The sequence below is a fragment of the Gossypium hirsutum genome, chromosome A06, assembly GCF_007990345.1.
Source record: "Gossypium hirsutum isolate 1008001.06 chromosome A06, Gossypium_hirsutum_v2.1, whole genome shotgun sequence".
Classification (NCBI taxonomy): Eukaryota; Viridiplantae; Streptophyta; class Magnoliopsida; order Malvales; family Malvaceae; genus Gossypium; species Gossypium hirsutum.
The window spans coordinates 104046307-104062044 of record NC_053429.1 but is presented as its reverse complement, the minus strand read 5'-3'; the positions used below and the strand labels follow the sequence as shown (position 1 = coordinate 104062044).

Here is a 15738-nt window from a genome sequence, read left to right as displayed (position 1 = left end):
TCCATTTTTAAACTCGACTGAAAACTATTGTTGTAGGCAAGTTCCACCAACGATAAATACTTTTCCCAACTACCTTGGAACTCAAGAACACAACACCATAACATATCTTTAAGAATATGAATTGCCCTTTTGGATTGACTGTCAGCTTGCGGATGAAAAGCAGTACTAAAATTTAATTTCGTACCCAACGCTTCATGTAACTTTTTCCAAAACTATAAACTGAACCTCAGGTCTCTGTCTGATATATTCGACAAAGGCACTTCATGCAATCTCACAATTTCAGAAATATACAATTCAGCTAACTTATCAAGTGAATAGTCAGTACGTACCGATATGAAATGAGCCGACTTTGTCAATCGATCTACAACAACCCATACAACATCTTTCTTTCTTGGTGTCAAAGGTAGACCCATCACAAAGTCCATAGTAATATGGTTCCATTTCCACTCGGGAACTATTACAGGCTGAAGTAAACTTGAAGGTACTTGATGTTTGGCTTTTACTTGCTGACAAATCAGATATCTCAAAACAAACTCGGAAATATCTCTTTTCATACTCGGTCATCAATACAATTTCTTCAAGTTATTGTACATTTTCGTACTTCCCGGATGTATAGACAGACAACCACTATGTGCCTCATGCAAAATCTTTTGAGTCAATTCTGTATTTTTAGGAATACAAATCCTATATCAGAATATTAAGCAACCATCGGAACTAATCCAAAAATCTGATTCAATACCTGACCCACACTGAGCTCTCTTGTTTTGCAACTTACTGTCACTTTTCTGAGCCTCATAAATCTCTTGGAGAAACATCGACCTAGCTCTCAACTTAGCTTGGATCGAACCATCATTTGAATAAGCCAACCGTGTATTCATAGCCCTTAAAGCAAATAACAACTTCCTACTCAAAGCATTGGTGACCACATTTGCCTTTCCCAAGTGGTAGCCAATCATTAACTCATAATCTTTTATCAACTCTAGCCATCTTCGTTGTCTTAGGTTCAAATCCTTTTGAGTCATCTAGTACTTTAGACTTTTATGTTGAGTATACACATGACACTTCTCACTATACAAATGATGTCTCCAAATCTTCAGCGCAAACACAGTCAATTCCAAATCATGTCTCAGATAATTTTTTCTCATGTGGTTTCAACTGCCTCAAGGCATAAGCTATTACCCTACCTTCTTGCATAAGTACACAACCCAATCCATTCAAAGATGTATCACTATAAACCACAAATTCTTTTCCTAGTTCAGCTTGTACTAAAACTAGAGCCTCAGTCAACAATACCTTTAGTTTTTCAAAACTGTGTTGTCATTTTTTTGCCCATTCAAACTTGACATCTTTCTATAACAACCTCATCATCGGAGTAGTAATCATGAAAAATCCTTTAACAAACAGTCTGTAATAATTGGCTAAGCCTAGAAAGCTTCTAACCTCTAACACATTCCTCGGTAATTTCCATTCAACAATAGCCGAAATCTTACTCGGGTCAACTCTAATACTATCACTCGAAACAATGTGCCCCAAAAATTTGACTTCTCGAAACCAAAATTCGCTTTTACTAAACTTAGCACGCAACTGCTTGTCTCTTAAAGTTTGCAAAACTATTCTCAAGTGCTCGGCATGCTCAGTCTCATCACGAGAATAAATTAGTATAACATCAATAAAAACTACAACAAATTTATCCAAGTACCGTCTGAAATTTTGGTTCATTAAATCCATAAATACAGTGGGAGCATTCATTAAACCAACCAAAAATTCATAGTGACCATACCTCGTCCGAAAAGAAATTTTTTTGTACATTCAAGTCTTTAACTCTCAACTGGTAGTAACCAGACCTCAAGTCAATCTTGGAAAATACTGTGGCTCCCTTCAATTGGCCAAACAAGTCATAAATTCTTGGCAAGGGATAATTATTCTTTATGGTTACCTTATTGAGCTACCAGTAGTCTATACACAGTCTCATTGAACCATCCTTCTTCTTCACAAATAACACAAGTGAGCCCAACATAGAATAACTAGGTCTCGCAAAACCTTTATTCGTTAATTCTTGCAACTGAACTTTCAACTCCTTTAACTCTGTCGGAGCCATCCTATACGAAAAATCAAAATAGGTGCAGTACCAGGAATTAACTCAATACTAAACTCAACTTTCCTAATTGGAGGCAATTAGGGCAACTCTTCTGGAAACACATCTGGATACTCACATACAATCGGCACTGACTCAATTTTCAGCTCAGACTCTTTTGTATTCAGCACAAAGGCAAGATAAGCTTCACAACTCTTTCTCATACTTTTTTTAGCAGTCATAAAAGTAATCATTACAGGCAAGCTATCCGATTCATCTGATTCAACTTGAAAAATATCCCCATTTTCACATTTCAATTCAATAAATTTTCTTCCACAATTTACTATTACATCATGAACAGTTAACCAATCCATACCAAGTTTATATCAAATTCATCAAACGGAAAAAGCATAAGATTACCCGAAAAACAATGACCTAATCATTAAAGGACAATTCTTACATACTTTGTCCACTAACATATACTTGCCAAGAGGGTTTGATACTTTTACACATTCTGAAGACTCAACAGGCATATTCATGCTAGACACCAATTTCACACAAACATACAAAAAGGTAGATCCCGAATCAATCAAAGCAACAATAGAAGTATCATAAAGAGAGAAAGTACCCATAATCATATCAGGAGATGAAGCCTCTTCGCGAACGTGAATGGCATAAATCCTCGCAGGTGCTCTGCCCTCAGTCCTCATAGCCAGATCTCTAGGTGCACTCTTGCTACTAGCTCAATTTCTCGAATTTTTATGTGGCCTCCCTCTAGAACTTATATTACCAGATCTTGCACTCTGAAATTTCTCTTTCTCAACCATCTTAGGACAATCCTTGATAAAATGATCATGTGATCTGCACTTGAAACATGCCCGGTTATTCATCTAGCACTCACCAGGGTGACGTCTGCCATAATGTTTACACTCGAATCTAATAGGTCGAGCATTACCCATACTCACTATCCAAGTAGTCTGAGCCTTATGACTTGAATATTGTTTCCCATGGTTTCTGTTAGAAAACCCAACTGAAGCACTTGATCGAGTATTAAGCTCTCTCAGATTCTTAGATGAAGACTAAAATGACTTACCCATTTGTCTCTTCTTCAAATCTCAAGACTCTAACTTAGATTACATTTTCTCTTTAGCCAATTCCTCATCCTTACAAGCTCTCTCTATGAGCATAACAAATTCTTTCAGTTCAAGGACACCTACTAACAATCGGATGTCTTCATTTAACCCATCTTCAAACCTTTTACACTGATAGCTTCAGTCGATACACATTCTCGAGAGATTTGCTTAGTCTCACAAACTCACGCTCATATATCGTTACCATCATTCTACCTTGTTTTAACTCGAGGAATTCCTTTATTTTCTGATCAGTAAATCTTTGGCTAATGTACTCCTTATAGAATTCTTCTTGGAAAAATTCTCAATTAATTCTCTCCCTTGGTACCATCGACACAAGGGTGTTCCACCACTTGTAAGCCGAGTCTCTCAGGAGGGGCACAAGACACTTCATGCATTCTTCAAGTGTGCATGATAAATCATCAAATACTCTAATGGTATTCTCGAGCCAAAACTCTGCCCTCTCAGGGTCATCATCTATACTAGCTTAGAACTCTTCAGCTCATTGCTTTCGAATTTTATCCACTGGAGGTCTGTTCAATATCATAAAATCCATACCTTGGGATGCTACAGGAACAGGCTGAGGAATAGGTGGGGGTAGAGGGGGTTGAGCATTCGAACGAGCTCTTTCTCCCTGACTCACAATCACGGGTCTACTCTCAACTGGCGCTGCCCCTTGCGCAGGAGCTAGCGCATTACTTTCTACATCATCAGCTATCTATTACTATCTGAAAACACAATTTAAAAGGTTAGGAGTCGTTAGACTATCATAATTCATTTATGGCATGTATAGTTAAACTCGTACACATGCTACGTTAGTCTAAGAATCACTAAACTGTAGCTCTGATACCACTAAATGTAACACCCCTTACCCATATCTGACACTGGGACAAGATCCGAGGCATTACCAGACTCAAACATAAACATTCATACAAAAATGGGCCATAAAATTTTGCCCAAGTTAAAACCATTCTTACACAAGCATATTATCCCTTATAGGGGCCCACGAGGCCCAAAACATACATTGAGTGTTGTTTGGGACTAAACTGAGAACTTTTGGAACTCTTGCGACACTTAGAAAATTTTCTTGTTTTGAAGGGTCACACGCTTGTGTGGCTTGGGACACGCCCGTGTCCTCAGCCCTGTAACTCACTGTTTATGACGTCATCAACATAATTAGGGTTACACGACCAAGTCACACGCCTGTGTGCTTAGGCCGTGTGGCGATTTAAATTCCAAAAATCAGGTGCAGACTTCACACGGCCTAGGCACCCGCCCATGTCCTGAGGCCGTGTCTTTCACATGACTGAGATACACGGCCGTGTGTTTACTACTAGACATTATGTTTCACCTAATTAGGGTGCAGAGGACACACTGCCAGATCACACGCCCATGGGGCAGACCATGTGTCTACCCATATGGACAACTTTGAGGCTATTTTCCAAGCCTTTTGTCACCTTCAATAACACATGTACACTTACACATCTCAATGACATCCTACATGGTAGAATGAGCACTTACATGTTCATCGACATGGCTTATGCATGTCAACTTCTTATCAATTTATACTTGCTAAAGACTCTATATTTTATATAGACCCCACAATTAATATGAGCCATATCTCATGGCAATATACAAAATGAATCATCAAATCATTATAAGCCAACACATTTGGCAACACAAATATGACATATAACAAAAAGACCAAGTCCCTATACATGTCATACTCAAAATACTTAAATTCACTATACCCGAAAGATTAGTTGATAGTGTGAATTGAGCTCTGACATCCTTCAATCCCTGAGCTAGCTTGGCGATACTATAAGAAAATAGAAAAGAGAGGGGAGTAAGCATAAAGCTTAGTAAGTTCACATGCAAATAAATAGCAACATAAGCATGAATATTATACCATTAACAAAACATAATTTACATATATGTCATCATAGTTGCATAGGCATAAGTTACTCATTCTCAATCTTACCAAAGTTCATCACATACCAAGCTCATTCATATGAGTTTTTCATACATACCTGTACCAACTCGTAACAAATTCTCATATTTCCTCCTCATTGACTTGTTGCATATCTCATTTATTTACCCATTGAACACTTTGAATACTATTGGATACTCAAAAAATTTCACAAAGTGCTTCACACGTAGCCACATGCTACCTCATATTACATATCAAACATTGCTCGCTATCGGGTTAATCACGGGCCTGCTCACACAGGCAGACAGTCAGGACGTAACTACACGAGCTGCTCAGATAAGCTCACAGGTACCCGCAACACATGCCGGGCTACCCAACCACCTGTAGGACGTACTGACTAGCACCTGGATTCACATAGTCACATATACACATAATCTCATGAGCTCATAATCACATAGTTCCTAATGACATGTCACTTGTATCCTAATCTATTCCTAAGGTTCAAATGGGATTTTCTCGATATCACTTATTCGTCAAACTCATTCACAATGTCATGCTCATAGACTATAACATCATTCATACACTTGTCATAACAATTAAACATAGAGACTTATACATTAATAAAACATGAACTTACCTCAGTACCAAAATATGGCTAACTATTCAATTTAGTCCACAACCTTGTTCTTTCCTCGGTTTAGGTCCAAACTTCATTTTTCTTGATCTATAATATAAAATTTCACTTATTTAATTATCACATTGTTCAAAATAATCCATAAATTAGACTTTGGAAAAATTACAATTTTTTCCCTACACTTTCACATATCTACAAATTAGTCCCTATGCTTGTAAAATGAAATGTACTCATTTTATTTTTTACCCAAGCCTTGCCAAACTTATAACATGCTCATAATAGCCCACATTTCTCATCAAATCATACATCTTACTACTCTTTTTACAAACTTTACAAATAAGTCCTTTTTAGATGTTTTTATGAAAAACCACTTAGTAAAAGATGTTTATCATACATCAAACTTTTATATTCCTCTATTAAACATCAAAATGCATGCTTGTCACACATGGGTCAATTTTTAAACATGAACCCTAACTCAAAATAAGGCTAGAAATAGGTAGATCATGCTTCACAGATCTCAAAAACATAAAGAACATTAAAAACGGGGCTAGAGTGTACTTGCAATCGAGCTTGAAAGTTGAAGAAAAACCCTAGCTATGGCTCTTCTAATTTTTGGCACACACTTGAAGAAATGAGCAAATTTTGCTTCATTTTTCCCTTTTTATTCTTTTATTAACCAAATGACCAAAATGCCCTTTAATGCCTTTCTTTCAAATTTTCCCATGTCCATTTTTGTCCATAAAAATAAAAATTGAGAAAATTGATATTTAAGGACCTCTAATTAATAATCCATGGAAATTTCATGCTTAAAGCATCTAGAACTCACATTTTGCAATTTTTGCAATTTAGTCCTAAAAGTTAATTTGGACACTTATTCACAAAATTTCTTCATGAAATTTTCACACAAGCATGAATTCATAACATAAACCTCAAAATAATCATAAAATAATTATATCTACTTCAAATTTATGGTCTTGAAACCACTGTTCTGGCTTGACTTTAATTCAAGATGTTACATATAGAACTTTAAAGCGGAGGTCCTTAAGTGGTAATTAGACCATTAGTGTGTTAGTGGACAGTTATGAGATTGGTTTACTTGAAATTTGTAATATTTTAAAAGGTTATAGTAGTAAATTATTAATAAATACTAAATAAATGAAATAAAACTAAGTATCATCTTTTTATTCATCATCTTCAACCAATTATTCAAGGGAAGGAAACCATTTTTGTTCATCTAAGGTTCGATCACTTTCAGGTTTAAATTGTAAGTGATTTTGACTCAGTTTTCAATGATTTTTATGTTTTCGGAGTCGTTGTAACTTAATCCAGCTAGCCTAGGGACTAATTTGTGAAATTGTTAAAGTTTTAGGGTTTTATCATTGATGAATATGTGTGTATTTTGATATTTGACGATAGAAAATGAATGGTTGTTGTTAGATAAACAACATTTGTTAAGGGATTTTTGATAAAATTTTTTATTAGGGATTAAATTGAGAAATGTGATAAATTGTGTGGTAAATGTGTGAAATAATGAAAAATATAGGCTACTATGAGTATAAGGGAAATTCGGCAAGCATGGGTGTAGACTCAATTACATGAATTTGCATTTTTATGAACTAGTGACTAAATTGTAAGATGTTGAAATATTAGGGGCAAAAGTGTAATTTTTCCATAATATGAAATTTGGATTAAGCTGAATAGAATGATAATTAAATAAGTTAAATTTGATTATATATAGATAAATAAAAGTGAAGTTCAGACCTAGATCGAGGGAAAAATAAAGTATTAGACTAGTCGATCATGTTCCGATATTTTTGAGATCGAGGTAAATTCGTATGTTAATAAGCATTACTATGATTGTGTTTTAAATGCTTTATTATTGAATTAATTGTGAATACAATCTGAAGAAAATGTTCGGCAAGGATTCGACAAGGTTAAATCCTAGTTGAACCTTAGGAATAGATAGGATACAAAATAACATGTCATTAAGGGTTATGTGATTGGGTGCTGGTCCGTATGTTCTACCAGTGGTTGAGTTATCTGTATTGTGTTACGAATCCTTGTCAGCTTGTGTAAGCAGCACCGTGTAGCTACGTCTTGACTATCAGCTTGTGTGAGCAAACCCGTTGATAGCTCGAGAGTAAGCATTATATGATATGTGAGATTGAGATGGCTTTGGCCTGGTATTGGCACTTAGGGTGTAAGCTTCTCGAGTATCCAATATTATTCCAAATGGTTCAACAGGTATATCGAATATATGAAATGGTAAGAGATTGATACGAATTAGTACAGGTATGTACGTGAACTATACAATCATGGAATCGAAGAAATTGATGGAATTCATGTTTAACCTTTAGGATTGAATATATATGTTAAGTTTTGGATTTAAATTGAATTGCATTATGTGATGTTTGAGTATTTGAATTGTAATTCAATGGTAAGTTTACTTATTAAACATACGAGCTTACTAAGTTTTATAGTTTACTCTATTTACTTTTTCGTGTTTTATAGTGATTTTCGAAGCTTGCTCGAATTTGAGAGTCGTCGGAGATCTCATCACACTATCCAGCTATCATTTTGGTACTTTTGAGTTTATGTATTTGGTTATATGGTATGTATAGGAATTGTTGATTCTATGGTTTATATGTTAGTAATGGATTTAGCCAATTGATTTAGCTTGTAAATGATGAATGTTTGGTTATGTTTATAGCCATGTGATTTGGCTTATTTTCGTATATTTGGTTATATATATGTCCAAAGGGCCTTTGTTATGTCGTTGGTAATTGCTATATGAATGCTTGTGGTGAATTGGTATGTTGAGTACTAAATGGTTGAATTTTGAGATTTGGTATGCTTGTGTTTTTAGGAAAGATAATATATATGTGAAGTTAACCATTTAGGTGATTTGTGAATATGAAATTGGTATGTTTTGAATTGGAAAAACATGATCTTATGAGTATTATAGTTATTATATTTGTATAGCATGATTTTAGGCTTGATTGAGATTGGTTTGAATGCTTATTGAAGCTATGTTATATGCTAATTGACATGTTTATATGGATGCAATTTGGGTGAGAAAGATGGCCTGGTAAATAGCCTATTTATGTCCACACGGGCGAGACATGGGCGTGTGTCTTGGCTGTGTGTGACACATGATTTGGTGACACGGTCGTGTGTCCCCTGATGTTTATTTAGAAACCAAGTCAGTATGCTCCACAAGGCCCAGGACACGAGCATGTGACTTAGCCGTGTGGCATAAGTCGTATACCCTACAGTTTTGGCACTGCCTAGCACACGGCCTGGCACACGGGAGTGTGTGGCCATTTCGAAGGGTACACGGGCTAGTCACAAGGGTGTGTGGTTGGCCGAGTGACCCAAGTCAGAGAGTTACATGGGGTTGGATACGGGCAAGGACATGGCCATATGATCCCATTTCGAATGTCCACACGGCCGTGTGTCCCCTGTATTTTGAAAAATTTTCTATATTTTCAAAAAATTTCCAAAGTTATTGGTTTAGTCTCGAACTATCTTTTAATGCATGATTTGGGCCTCATAGGTTCGTATTAGGGATTGTATAATTGATTCTGAATGACTTATATTTTGGAATGGAAAATGTATGTGAAACGTATGATTGTTTATGGAATAAGTTCGGTAATGCTCTGTAACCTGATTCTGGTGATAGATACGGGTTAAGGGTGTTACAAGATGACTTCCAAGAGAGGATTCATCTTGATTCTGTTACATTTTCTCCCCTTCTTCATCTTTTCCATTTTTTTCTCTAAGGAAGTGATTGTTATGGAAAGCTTTGGATGGAGCGATGATCATGAGGAATTAGTTATAAAGGTAAGAAATCTGAGGAGTTGGTAAGGTTCTAAGTCCTTCAGTGTATGTAATATTTAGAAAACAAATTTAAGTGTTTTCAGAACCATTGTAGGGGTATTGGATGTTTCTGAAAAACTAAGGTTTCAGTTAAAAATATTGTGTTTAACCTATGATTTGGTTGTCATGCTTAGCTGCTAAGAGAATAGAAACTTTGGCATTTGGAAAAGGTAAGCTGATAAGGAAAAGATGCATGATGTGAGTTTCTGTCCTCCATGCCTGGGATGATATGTGTTCAGGATGAGTATGTTTATGAGTATCTGCCAATGTGATGTTATGAAAAGTTGCTTATGAATTTCATGTAATGTCTATTTATTTATAGTGGAATATGGAAGGGAATTATCGACGAGATAGAGGAAGTTAGGATTGGGAAAGAGTGATTTTGTTAGATACCATCATACGGTGCTACTATGTGCAAATTGTGATGTGTGAAGCTCCGGGCTTTGTGGAGGGGACACTACAAGGTTAGGAATGAAGAATTTGAAGAATGGATGGAAGAATAGGGAAAAATGGAATTTCTATTAAATACCACCATACAGTATTGCTAAGTACAAACCGTGATGTGCGAAGCTCCAGGTCTTGCAGGGGGAAACTTAGGTGTTCAAGCATCAAGGTAGATATGACATGAATCAATGTTGATGTTATACGGTTCCATAGAAAGACACTGCGATGGCAGTCACCAAGCTATATGGGGAGACATCGTAATGTCGGTAAGGTCCTACGGGGTGACACCTTTATATAGGTATAACGTGTAAGACCATAGCTCAACTATAACAACCAATATAGTTTGTCGGGACAGTACAGACAGGGTAGTCTGCTAGGATAGTAAACATAGAAACACAGGGATTACGAAATGTATGGCCATAGCTCGGTTATGACAACCAATAGAGTTTGCCAGTACATTAAACCTGAAACTTGATGAGTAAGCCCATAGGTCGGCTTTGTCAACTTGTAGAGTCTATCGGGACACAAAAATGGGGTAGTTTATCGGGACAATAAACACTTATGGATAATCAGGACAAGAATCATAGGAAATCCCACAAACAACGAGAAAGGGTTGGAAGAAAAGTGTAAGTAATAACAAAATGATAGTGAGCTAGTGGATTTTTAAGAAATCCATCGAATAAGGAAAATGAAGTAGAAAAGGAAATATGTCCACCAAATTAGTATTAATGAGAGCCAGAAGGGCATATGGGTTGTAACCCAGCAAGATTCAGACAGGGGAAATGATGTGCCAGTAATGACTAGGGTAACGACAAGTGAGAGCAGATGTATCCAAGGATCATCAATGAGGATCCACAATTAAGGTCTATCAGAAGGCATTCAATAAATTTGGTACACGAGAGAAGGGTACCAATAAGGGGTATTAAGTGAAAAATATGTTTGTCAAGACTATTCCTCTTTAATAGAAAAACTATTGAGAAAGTACCAGCCAAATGGCTAGTTCCCTAGAGAACTAACATATGGGAGAAATTGATAACACATTTGATCACTTTGAAAATAGTCTATTGGGTACTGAAGGCCAAAGTGGTTCATAACAGATAGGCATGTTACACTTAAAAGCAAGGTATCGTGAACAAGGCAGTTTACAAGGAAGTAATCCAAACACTATCTGTAATACCCCTCACCAGTATTCAACACCGAAATAGGGTTACGGAGAATTACTGGACTTATACCACATTTTAAACATACATTTCACATACAATTAATCAAATCATATACATTCCTTTCACAACCAAACATTTTGTCCCTAATACGAGCCTACGAGGCTCTAATCATGCATTAGGAATGGTTCGGGACTAAACCAATAACTTTAGAAAATCTTAAAACACTTAAGATAGTTTTCACAAAACAGGGGACATGCGCCTGTGTGGCCCGGCCATGTGTCTCAAATGGCCAAAGACACGCCAGTGTTATAGGCCATGTGGACATTAGAAATCGAAGCACATGGCCGTGTCCCAGCCCGTGTCTAACATCGTGTAACTCTTTGACTTAGGTCACACGTCCAACACACACGCCCATGTGGCTAGCCCATCTGCCAGGAAATTGGCCATACACGCTTTGTGCTAGGCCATGTTCTAGGCCGTGCCAAACCTGTAGGGTATACTGACTTAAGCCACACGGCCAAGTCACACGCCCATGTGTGAGGCCGTGTAGAGCATACTGACTTGTTTTTAACTTCAACACCAAGAGACACACAACCGTGTACATGACCATGTATCACACATGGCTGAGACACATGCCCGTGTCACTGCCTGTGTGGACAGAAATAGGCTGTTTACCAAGCCATTTTGCCACCCAAATTTGTGTACACCTACATCAAATTCAAAGGCACAAATTCATGACATCAATAAGCATTTCAACTAGCCATTTCAAATATAATTGATACACATTTTATGTAACACCCCAAACCCGGCCTGGAAGTTTGGCTCGAATCTAGCGTGTCACATTGAAGTGTTTTTCGGAAACCATGTTTCCATTAAAAACCCTTCTTAGTAATTAAAAACTTGTACCCTTTTTAAACCTTGTTAAAAAACCTCAGCTGAATATCATTCTTAACAACTTTGTAAAAAAAATCCTGGCAGTTGCAGACACTTAATTTAAAAACAATTGCGGTTACGTGATGTTTTGAACAACAGTAGTTGCTGTGGAAAACCGTGTTCTAATACTAGCAATTATAAGAATAATAAATAAAATTCCAAATTTGAAATCCAAAAAATTACAACGGCTTTACTACAACCCACATAAAAACATTTAAAAGCAATAATCAAAACTATAACATAAATAATGTGTGTGGCTTCCACCGAGCCCCTCGTAGCCCCGATCCGTTTAAGGCTGGAAATTACCTGAAAGGTTAATAAACGGGGTGAGTTTACGAAAACTCAATGTGAAATCCCCTACTATAAAAAGGAACAGTCAGTCATATAAAAGAATTAAACGTCTGGCCCCAGCCTTACTTACAGTTTCAGTACCAATTGGGCCTTAGCCCATTATAACAGACAGTACCAGATGGGCTTTAACCCATTACAGAATAAGAAACATTATCAGAACTAGAATTAGAATCAGAATCAGAATTAGGTGACAGAATCAGAATCAGTATCAGGTAACAGAATCAAAAACAGAATGTGAATGCAATCCCAACCCAGCCTATAACCAACCGCTACACTCCACCCGTACCAGCCCTACACTCCATGTGGGGAATAGCTCAACCCACCCAGCCCTACAGTCCACAGTTGCAGCATTGCTGCTCAGATATCAGTAAGTTGAGGAAAAGCCTCCAGTACGTGGACAAGCCACTTTCAGTACTTCCTCCATCAGTATAACCCATAACCTATGTAACAGATATAAATGTCATGGCATACAACATACAGAATCAGAATATCTGCCCATACTTGAATCAAACAGTCACATTCAAGTCATTCATATCACCGACATATATTCACAATCAAATTCGTCAACCACACAGTCCAAGTCAGTCACTTGCCCACAAGGGCAAAACAGTCATTTAACACCCTAGGGGCAAAATTGTAATTTTACCTCACAAGGTATCTCAGTAATTCTACCCTACAGGGGTATTTCACTAATTCTACCCTACAGGGGTATTTCGGTATTTCTACCCTACAAGGGTATTTCGGTAATTCTACCCTATAGGGGTATTTCGGTAATTCTACCCTATAGGGTATTGCAATAATTCTACCCTATAAGGGTATTTCGGTAATTCTACCCTACAGGGGTATTTCGATAATTCTACCCTACAGGGGTATTTCAGTAATTCTACCCTATAGGGGTATTCCGGTAATTTTACCCTACAGGGGTATTTCGATATTATACAAATCGAGAGTATTTTGATAATTTCACAAATCAGGGGTATTTTGGTAATTTTACAAGTCAGGGGTATTTTAGTAATTTTACAAACCAGGAGTATTTTAGTAATTTTACAAACCAGGGGTATTTTGGTAATTTTACTGATCGAGGGTATTTTGGTAATTTTGTAAACTAAGGGTATTTCAATAATTTTGTAAATCGAGGATAAAATAGTAATTCTGTAAATCGAGGGTAAAACGGTAATTTTATAAATTGAGGGTAAAACGGTAATTCTATAAATCGAGGGTAAAATAGTAATTCTATAAATCGAGGGTAAAACGGTAATTCTGTAAATTGAGAGTAAAACGATAATTCTGTAAATCGAGGGTAAAACAGTAATTTTGTAAATCGAGGGTAAAACGGTAATTCTGTAAATCGAGGGTAAAATGGTAATTCTATCTTATTTCAGTGATTTTACAAATCGAGAATATTTGGGTAATTTTATAAATCGGGGGTACTTTGGTAATTTTACAAGTCGAAGGTATTTCAGTAATTTGGTAAACTAAAGTATTCTAAACAGGGATAACAATACGAATGGGCCTAAAGCCCTTTCTCGGCCCAAATGGGCCCACACGTTCGTATGGCCCTTTTAGCCCAAATCTAGCGACAGATATGAGATTCACCTAGCCTAGTCCAACATTTACTACACAATCAAACAACTTATCCAATTGGGCCCGTAGGCCCATTGGGCCCACATGGCCCTTTTCGACCCATCGCGGCCCGAAGTAGCCATCCTACAGCTAGAGTAGCGAGAAGTACACACCTGATAGGAGACTAGAGTTAATCCGCGCTCCGAGTACTCTTAGCCGACGCCCAACCCAAACGAGCACGCCATACAGCAAAAGGGATCTGCCAAGAAAGGTACCTTTACTCTCCTCATGGTTCTCTCTATTTAAAGCCAGCTTCGCATCCACTCTTATGTTAGCTTTTCGATGTGGGATCCCTCCATCATCAGAGTTTAAATTCAACACCAACTCTTGCCACCCCTTGTTAGCAAAATAAATGCTCTTTGCTTGCCATGGAGTTTCGAACCCTGGACCTCCTTGCCACCTCTATAACACAACCTTCCTGCCTCTTATGTGGCGCTACTTTGCCACTAGACCACAAGGCTTTTTGTGTCACAATTTCTCCAACAATATTCTTAAGGCCTACCTACTACACCCAGGGTTTGATTCACCTTAAACCAAATTTTTTGCTAGAGTCCAAGTTTAAACCCAGGACTTCTCCAACACTTCTCAACACACTTAACCACTAAAACAAGCCTTCATTAGCGAAATTTACACGCACAACAAAATATTATAAGCTGCCTTCAACCGCTCCAATGCTCAAGGCCCAAAACTTCTAGGCCCAAATTCAGGGTGTTACATTTTATACTCCCATTTTCCATACAAACAAATCACAAAGCATGCCATACCATTTATACCAAATTCTCACACACAAATTAACTTGCTATATACTTCCAAACATACATCAACAAGCATTAAACTCACAAACATAAAACAACTCTAATATCGACCATTTTTAATCCAAAATTCCTGTGATACTCAAACATCATATATCCATGTATAAACTCACAAACCAACCATATATGCACATATTTACATAACCAAACCAAACAAAACAAGCCAACTCTCATGGCTATATATATACAAACCAAAACATAGACATTCATAAGCCAACACAATTGGCCAAATACATACCACAAATACCAAAATGACCAAAGTCCCGATACATGCCATATACTCAAAACATAAGCTCAAAAGTACCAAATTGATAGTTGGATAGTGTGATGATGTCTCCGACGATCCCAAAGTCTGAAATAGCTTTAAAGTCTCTATAAAACATGGAAAAATAAACAAAGTAAGCTTTATAGCTTTGTAAGCTCATATGACTCAATCTTAACATGAATATGCAAATCATCAATTAGAACATATCAACATGTAATTCATTTAACTAAAAAACCTTTCACATTTTCAATCATAATCGTCTACATGAACTTCACAACTTCTTCGATTTAAGCTTATACGGTTCATATACATACTTGTACCATCTCATATCAATCTTATATATATCCACATCTTTCATTTACCTATTGAACCATTTGGAATACTATCGGATACTCGAGAATCTCGCACACTAAGTCCCAATATCATGGCCCAAAACCAACTCAATGTATATTGCACCCGAAGTTCCAATATCATGGCCCAAAGCCAACTCAATGTATTAC

The 15738-nt window shown here is 37.0% G+C and overlaps 1 long non-coding RNA gene across 1 annotated transcript; it reads right to left on the bottom strand.

The window, feature by feature from the left end:
- Nucleotides 1-12322: 12322 nt before the first annotated feature.
- LOC121230663 (uncharacterized) lies at nucleotides 12323-14339 on the bottom strand. The gene is made up of 2 exons (XR_005928714.1): nucleotides 14275-14339; nucleotides 12323-12493 (listed from the first exon to the last, which is right to left on the bottom strand). It is a non-coding gene; the product is annotated as an uncharacterized lncRNA (long non-coding RNA).
- Nucleotides 14340-15738: the final 1399 nt, after the last annotated feature.